This window comes from Podarcis bocagei (assembly GCF_964188305.1).
Source record: "Podarcis bocagei genome assembly, chromosome: 11".
Classification (NCBI taxonomy): Eukaryota; Metazoa; Chordata; class Lepidosauria; order Squamata; family Lacertidae; genus Podarcis; species Podarcis bocagei.
Window position 1 is genome coordinate 38,743,135 of NC_138136.1, and position 9,334 is coordinate 38,752,468.

Here is a 9,334-nt window from a genome sequence, read left to right on the forward strand (position 1 = left end):
GTACCTGGAGGCGGGTTGAGGCTCCACAAGTCCTTCTTGAGGAAAAGCGCTTGTGGAGCATCACCATCGCAGGGTGAAGGAGGTGTTTCTCAAGAGGAGGATTGGTCACCATGCTGGAGGCTGCTGGCCTGAGGCAACTACCCCACCTTGCCTCATGAGTGGGCCGGCCCCAAGGAAACAATAAACAAACTGAAATCTAGCCATCATGCAAAATTCACACTTCTAACTTTGTAATGCTGTTCTCTAGCCAAGTAATGTGTACAAAATTTCACATACTGGTGTAAACTGCACATAAAAATGCGTTATTGGTGATAATAACATGCATTAATACATCATACCAAGGGAAACTGCTTTTCAAAAAATATGTATGTATATTGAAATTTGCACTATAAAATGTTGATGAATTTTCAAGAGAACTTTTTTTAAAAAAAATAGAAAACTGATGTAGAAATGTTAAAAACTGAACTTAAAACTGGAAAACTGAGAAAAAACTAAGTTGACATATTTGCCCATCCCTAGTGGGCAGGCACTGGATGAGACCCATTCAAAAGAAACTCCACCACCTGCCCAGCATGAAAACGACCATCCAAGTTCCCAGTGAGGAAGATGGTGAATGGCTGCTGAGTGGCCCCTCTTTGCCCCCGAGGCCATTTGCCAGTGTTTGACCTGGCCAACCACTAATACCAGGCTTAGATGACCACATGGCTTTCCAGGAAAGTGATAGGGAAGTGTGCCTAAAACCCCTCTTCAAAACATACGGTGCCAAACCATTTGAGCCAGATTACATGCTAACAATAAGCTAACGACAGAGCAATATATTCTTTATTTTCACAGATATTCCATTTGATGTCTTTTCAAAGTATTAGACTACATTATTTCCTTCAGAATTGCATATATTGATTGAGATAATAAATTTATTACTGCTCATTGTTGTGTACAGAAAATATATGTATTAAATCTTTGTATGAAAGACATTTAAATAGGCATGCTGTATTATTCAATCTCCTTAAATGAAGTTATGAAATCCCCCTGCAAAAGCAATTAAGGACGTAGATAGACTTCATTTATTGATAACAGCTATATTACTTTGATTCTTTCGACAGTTTCACCTTTCAAAATGAATGTCTTCAAGTTTTGAAAGTCAATCCATGGACGCCTTGTAAGTTACGTCTATCATTCTGGAGCGTTTAATATGGTTATTAGAATTGCTAGTGAATATAGTGAAAGGTTATAAATGTGTTAAATCATCCTAATACCACTCTGTTCGGTAAAGACTTCTAGAAATACTTTACAGACAAATTATGCACTTTAAGCTATGCCTCTGCAGGAAATTTTTGAATCTATGAAATCCCACCAAATGTCTGTAAGGCTGATTTTGCTAGGCTTTCTATGGGCATGCATCTGCACAATTGACACTCACATGAATGTGTAAATGTACATTTAGGCACATGTGTGGTAAAGATGAGAGCAGGGAGACAAAGAAAGCAATGCAGGGCCCATCAATATTTTGGAGGCCTTTGGCCACATTTGTAATTTTGAGAAACTACCATGGGAACTGCAATGGAAGAGGGAGGCTAGGAGAGTCTGCTTACACCCTTCTTTCCACAGTTGCCTCCCAAAACTATCCGGTAATTGCTGCTACCACCACCCCTTTCACCACTTACAGTCCCCAGGTGAGAGGGAATTCTGGGGTGCTCAAGGAAATACTAAAAACCGAGAACGCAAGATATTCAGTTTCTTTGACCCTCCCTGGGATGCAAGAAACTTGTTTTTCTTTCCCAAGATCTTCCTTGGTTTATGAGGAGAGGAGTAATGGCATAGTGTTGGTTGCTGGCACCCAGGGCAGGCCTGCGATGGGTTGGAGGGTGCCAGTCCTTGCCACTAACACCACTGGAAGGACCCCACCAGAGCAAACCGGGGCCATGCCCCTCCATGCAGAGGGGAGCCCAGCTGGTGGACGGAGAGAAGTACTGGGGGATCCTGGTTTGCACTCCCTCAAAAAATTGTGCGCCTGGGGCCATGGCCCCCCTGGCATCCCCCACACGACGCTCCTGGAGAGGAGACCAAGCATCCACCTCCCTGCCTCTCCCAGAAATCAGAGCAGCCCACTTTTCTCTGTTAACCCCAGTCCTGTACCTCCGCAGCATGAGCCATGTGGCTTAGACTTGGTGGTGTGTGTGTGTCTCATTAACCATCTGAATTGGAAACAATGCACGCAGACCCAACTGTCTAATTATATAATGCTTATTAGGAATAAGGAAGACAAGGGATGGAACAAAGGGACAAAGCAGAATACTGAAAAATAAAAGGAGCATAGACCAGTGTTTCCCAACCGGTGTTCCGCGGCACACGAGTGTGCCGTGAGACATCGGCTGGTGTGCCGCGAGATGCCTGGAGGGAGGCGGGCGAGTCGGGCGGCGAGAGGCGGGGCGGCGGCGGCGAGGAGAGGCCGCGCCTCCTGCTGCTGCCTGGCGCTCCTCCTCACAGCCGGCAGCGCTGCCTGGGCGCCTCCGCGCGACTCTGCCTCGCTGGGTTTGGTCTCCCAGCAGAGAAAGGTCACACGCGCACCTCCCTCCCTCCCTCAGCCTGCGCGGAGGGAGAGCCAGAGAGAGGCATCGCTCTTGCGCGGCGGGAGAGGGAGCAGCTGGAGCGATGCCCCAAACGAGCTGAATTCCGAGTGAGGGACTGAGGGGGGAGGGAAAAAACTTTCACTTTCGTGCGTCCCTCCCGGCGTGACGCTGCGCGCTGACGTCACGGGGCGGGGCTTTAATGGTGGTGTGCCGCGAGATTTTTTTTCAGTAAACAGGTGTGCCGTTGCCCAAAAAAGTTTGGGAAACACTGCCATAGACGGTCAGTTGCAGGGTTTTCTGGTCATCAATGGGGGATAAAAACTACATGTCCACAGTCAATTTTTAAGGATTTCCACCCATGTTGGGTTGAATGACAGCTGGCACTTTTTCAGCCAATCAGCACAGGCCACACTTGCCAAGTACCCAGCATGATACCTTTCCAGGAATTGAGGAAATGGAAGACACCTCCTGTGGGCAGGGGAAGATGGCTGCTGTTGGTGGAAATTCCCAACTTTATTTCTTAATATTCTTGTGAGACAGGATTTTCTTGTGTTTGTGTTTTTGGGGTACTTTGTGACGATGTGCCTGGCTCACCCATCTAGTCCAACTCCCTGGTCGGTACAGGAAATCCAGAACAAAAGCATGCCTGTCATATGGCTATCCAGCCAATACTTGGAGCTCCATAAAGGGAAAGCTCACCCACTCCCAGGTAACTGATTTCTTTGCCCAGCTGCTCTTACCATTCAGCTTAATGTTCAGCTAAAATCTACTCTCTTGTAACTTAAGCCTCTTATATCTAGTCTTGCTCTTCCTCACAAAACAGTTATGAGAGGATTATTTTCAGCAGAGAAACACTAGGGGTGTTTAACCCTTCCTCCAATCATCATTTATCCTTGTAACTCCCTCTCAAGATGCTTTTTTTTTTTTTGCCATTGTGTTCACATCCACACCATACATAGGTTTCCCAAAGTTTCCTGGGAACTGTAGTTTACAATTCTCAGCACCCTAAACAAGCTATAGAGTTCCCAGGACTCTTTGAGAAAAGCCATGCAGTTTAAGTGTACAGTGTAGATGTGATCTAATTATTCATCCTGGAGTCTTATTGCATACATTTGCACATAATGTATATTTTAGCCCTCATACAAAAGTACAGAGTTCCCTTGTTCACTCACAGCTTCCTAATGACACCAGTCAGTTCATTCCTGCGTATACTTCTGACCTGGTGAATATCCTCACAACAAATATGTGACAAGGTAAGAATTTGACCTTGGTCGTTGAGGTAGATGGCGCTACAGAAGTACACCTGGACTACCTTTGGTGGCAGGACAGAGCATGCCATTCCTCCCTCTCTTAATCTTTCTCATGTGCCCAGGTCCTTTGTTTTCCTGTGCTCATGCACAAACCCATCCAAGAATGGCTCCCCCGAGTCACAAGCTACTTCCTCATATCTCATGGAAATAGTACAGGCTGTTTGTGTACCTCGTTGCCTCTGTTAGCTTTTGGGATGCAAAGGCACCCTGCCAAAGCCAAGAAGGGCCAAAGAAGTGGTCCCCCCCCCCCATAATTAACTTTTCCTGTTGTCATTTCTGTGGAGATGTTTACAACAGACTATGGGAAAATCTTATCTGTGCGGAAGAGCTCAAGCAGCCCTGGAGGCCAGAGGTTGCCAAAAGCTAGAAGGGAATTTGACTCAACCAAAACAACATGTATTGCATAACCTCAAATCACCATTTCAGCAGAAGAGTCTTCAAGAATCTTTTTTTTTAATACATCAGTGCAGTGTGATAGTTCTAAAACGATTACTGTTGTGTTTAGCAAACTTTTCTCCATTAAGCATAAGTGGAGTTTCAGCTGTCGGGTTACATCATCCTGAAATTTCTATAGCAACACCTCTTTTTTCAGCTGTGAAATTAATGACAACAACAAGAAAACCTGAGTTGGTATTGCCATCTTAGAATGTGAAGGAATGTACATTATCCATCCCTTAAAAGAAACAAACCCCCTGTGCTGACTGCCAAGAATAAAAGTATAATTGCCCCACAGCAATGTGATCAAAGAGCTAGCTTGATGCAAGATTTCTTCGGAACTGTTTTGTGTTTATAATAAATAGAGCTTATTTCAAGCTGGAGGATGAATAAATATTTTCCTGCAAAATGACCTCTTCAAATTGTGCGTATGCCCTTATCCCAGCCTGTCTGCATGATGTGAAAAGGAATTAAAACAAATGGCTTCTAGCCATTGGCAGTGGAGTTCATTCACCTGAAAATCCAGAAAGCATTTATCGCTTTAAAGGTCACAGTAAGAATGCCCTCAACTAAATTTTGTTTATTCAGAACCTTAAACATGCAGCCAACCAGTTATTCCTCCTGTGATAGCCTACCATTATTTCTTCCTGGAAACCTAACCAGAAAGATACTTTCATTTAGAAGAATTCCACCCCTTTCCCTCTGCACTTGTGACACATCCTTACAATTACTCTCTTTGTAGTAACTCGTTCTCTCTGGACATTCCCTAATCCCCACCTGCTACCTAAGCTACTTCATGGTTCCTTCATATGTTTAGCAGGTTCCTCAATTCAAATATGAATGCAAATAAAGTTATGTATGCAGCCCTGATTTTTTTTAAGTACCATATGATACAGCAAGCAGGATTAAGGTATCAGGCAGCTGGTTAGTTAAATATTGTCAGCTGACTGTGCTATTCATGAACATGGTTAAATATACCCAGCACTCAAGAATGTTCTCATATAGGTACAGTGGTACCTCGGGTTACATACGCTTCAGGTTACATGTGCTTCAGGTTACAGACTCCGCTAACCCAGAAATATTACCTTGGGTTAAAAACTTTGCTTCAGGATGAGAACAGAAATCATGCAGCGGTGGCGCAGCAGCAGCAGGAAGCCCCATTAGCTAAAGTGGTGCTTCAGGTTAAGAACAGTTTCAGGTTAAGAACAGACCTCCAGAACAAATTAAGTTCTTAACCCGAGGTACCACTGTATATGCCTCCATTTTAATTGCATAATAAGCCCTGCTCACAAGTGACTTCCCCCATGGTTCAGAGAATATGTAGATGGGAAAGGGGGAGCTACATTCACCAACTCCCTTATCAGCTGCACTCCAACCTTCATGTATTGAGGAGGCTGCTAAACTCAGAGGCTTGTAAATGTCCTGGCTATGTTGCTATGGTGGACTTCATGCTTCACATACAAAGGGTCCAAGATTCAAGCACAGCTGAGTAGACCTAGGGCTGAGCCTCACCAGACAGCACATTACCGGGGAAATCCTCCCAGACATAAAGGTGGAGAGCGGAATGTTCTGAGGCTTGTGGAAATTCATCCACACAGCACTAAACCATGGTTTAGTGTTACATATTAATCCAGCTACTGAGATTATTGATCCTTCTTTCTCAGTGCCTTTTATGCTAAACAGGATCTTGAGCCCTTGTTCCCAGCTTAATACCAAAAATCCTTTAATGAGCAATATTGGGAGGCTGAGTTATTACCTTCAATGCTTCATCAATTCACATTTTAGGGCTGAAACTTGACCCAGAGCTGAATCTTGGTAAGCCCTGGTTTTGGTTACCTCAAGTGAACCAACATCTCAAAATGTTTTTAGTGGACTTAAAATACCACCCAAAAGTCACACCTATCTAAATGTTGATATAAATATATTCAAAGCATGTATTTGCTACAGTAGGAATGGATATTGCTTCCATTTATTTCAATGAGAGCAATATCATCCACAGCATCATCTCCAGCACTTCACCTGTTAACACTATATCTTTGTTTAGCTGATTTGTGGAACACAGTCCATAATTTCCAGTTTTATATCTGCCAGTAGAAAGTACTGGTGGGGAAAGGGAAATAATAAGGGTACAATTCTGAAACAAACTATACTGAAGTAGACCATTTACTTCAATTGGACTCTACAGAATAACTGGAGCAAGCATTGCAGCCAACACATTATTTTGAAAGAAAAGCTGGAATAGCATTGCATTTTTAGTTCAGTTAATGTTACCTGCATTATATGAAGACAATGACAGTCAGATTCAATGGCCTCATTTTGATATAGTGTGAAATGTACTTCAGATTAGAAATAGTGGTTGCTGTAGGTTACAAGATATTACTTTTTTTAAAAAATGGCTCTGCGTTTTTTATAGAGCTTACACAATTCTGGCAATGTGCTGTCTTCCAAAGTAGCTGTAATCTCACATTAGAACTGCAGACAAGAAAGAGGGTGGTTCTGCTACAAACAGAGAATCTTTTGGCATTAATTCAATTTTAGATCCATGCACTGTGCAGGGATCAAACTGTAAAAAGAAAAGCCTATAACCATAGTCACCTTAGGGGCTGTGCTCAGCTGCTAAATACTTCTCTTTAATGAGATGCAAGAGTAACCAAAACTATTTATGGTGTATATGGTGTCTATATATTGCCCAAATAGCCATATCCTTGGAGCAGTTCACAAATTCATTTACCTGCAATGAGATGGATATTCAATACATATGACTTTTTATTCTTGTTCTACAGCATGATCCTGTTCTATGCCAGGATTCTCAAATGTGAAGCAAATCTCTCTAGAAGACGTAAGCTATTGGCAAGGGGTGTGCAAATTTTTGCTGAATTCTTCAAGTGCCTGTTTGTGGACATCCACATTTTAGCCAAAGGTGTGACCACACATTTGTTGAATGGATAGAGACATGGGCTACTGACACCACCTCGTATTTTAATGGACTTTCTGGTTCAGTTCAGAAATGCATGCATGAGTCTGCCAATCAGCTTGCTACTGAGGCTAGAGACCAGAATGCTTCCTTTTTTGTTTAACAGCTCCATGCTAGGCAAAAAAACCCTTTTTAGAATAGCGATGTGATATTAGGGGAAGTCTCAACTGATAGATTCCTGTCTTGCTGTCGTAAAGTCTTGTTTCAGAAGGAGAAATATTAATCTGACTGATTTGACACGTACCTGGCTCAACTTCTAAAAAGTCATCAGCTCCTTTAGAGCTCTTCTTATTTCCCCCAGTCATGGCTTTACGTAAGGAGAGGACAACTAGCTATGGACTCTACTGTCCTAAGCTGCTCTTGACACTCAGAAGTGAAGCAGTAAGTACAGGGACCATCTGCACTGGTTTTATTTTTCACAAGTTGCAAGTGCAGCTGAAATAACTGAGCTACCACAAATATCAGTACAAATACAAAAATGGATAGGAGATATGAAGTTGCCCTGGCCAATGAGCTGGAGGCTAGGAACATAGGGATTAGAAAACAGGGCTTACCTAGGAGATCCTGAACACAGAGCCTTCCAAATCAATCCCCACACTATCACTATGGTGCTGCCTATAATAGCTGGACTACAGAATGTTTCTGAGAGGTGTGTTTGGACCCTGGTATGACTTTTATGTTGTAGTTCAAACCCTGATCAATATGGGAAGCAAACACCTCAGAAAGTGGCATATATTCTAACATGGCATGTCCATTGGATGGTAGAGGCATTAACATACAGATAAAACTGATAACAGGTTTCAGGTTCAGATGTGTGCATTTAATTGAGTATTAACATGTTTAATTTACTGTTCATGGCATCTATACCTAAATGAAAACTTGGAGGAGATATATTCTGTATCCTAGGATCCCCTGGGACTCCCTTGGTTTCTACTGATTTACATTGTATCACACAACAGCTGCAAGAATTGTGTTTCTGGGAATGTGACTGCTGATTGTTATTCTCGCCCCCCCCCCCCCTCATGCAAGCTGCAGCATTTCCTCATCAAGAGAAACAATCATTCTTCTATAAAAAGGTAAAGGGACCCCTGACCATTAGGTCCAGTCACGGACAACTCTGAGGTTGGGGCGCTCATCTCGCTTTATTGGCCAAGGGAGCCGGCGTACAGCTTCCGGGTCATGTGGCCAGCATGGCTAAGCCGCTTCCGGCGAACCAGAGCAGCGCACGGAAACACCATTTACCTTCCCACCAGAGCGGTACCTATTTATCTACTTGCACTTTGATGTACTTTCGAACTGCTAGGTTGGCAAGAGCTGGGACCGAACAACAGGAGCTCACCCCATCACGGGGATTCGAACCGCCAACCTTCTGATTAGCAAGCTCTAGGCTCTGTGGTTTAGACCACAGTGCCACCCACATCCCTTCATTCTTCTATACTCCTTAGCAATTTTTTTGTCTCAATTTTCTTAAAGTTAGCACTGGAATTCCTGTTTACAGTATGCATGTATGTCTATAATCAACCACGCCATGATGGCACTGTGGTCTTCGGCTTAACCCGAAATACATAGTCAAGTTTCATATTTTAACTTCTGTACCACACAGCTGCCACTGGTAATGCCCGAACGTGTTATTTTAAGTAAAGAAGACGCAAACAGTATAACACTGAATTATGTCAGATATTGTGCCTGTTTCCTATGGAAAGTATGATTATTCATCTTTCCTGTTTTAGGCCCTGCTGGCTACTGTGGCCATGCCATACAAAGTTCAACTAATGAGTTCCCCTCCTACACTGCAAATTGTGTAATTACTCTGTGAGGCTTGGGGACAATTAAATGCAAACTTTGGGCAAGCTTTTCCATTAGATTCTAATCGGCTCATGTGCAGGCAGTTCAATCCAGCTTTCTGGTGTTAGGTGTGGGAAGGTGGGTGTGGTTTGGGGGAAATAGCAAGTTTGTCACCCCTGCATTAGAGCAGTACTCAGACTAGCCTCAGTCTAGTGCCAGCACCAGTGGTGTTATATATCCCTATGTAATAGATGGGTATA

At 43.3% G+C, this 9,334-nt stretch overlaps 1 long non-coding RNA gene across 1 annotated transcript; it reads left to right on the forward strand.

Moving 5' to 3' along the window:
• The first annotated feature begins 1,016 nt into the window (after positions 1–1,016).
• Positions 1,017–7,498, forward strand: LOC308597449. The gene is made up of 3 exons (XR_014012997.1): positions 1,017–1,159; positions 3,745–3,823; positions 7,099–7,498. It is a non-coding gene; the product is annotated as an uncharacterized lncRNA (long non-coding RNA).
• Positions 7,499–9,334: the final 1,836 nt, after the last annotated feature.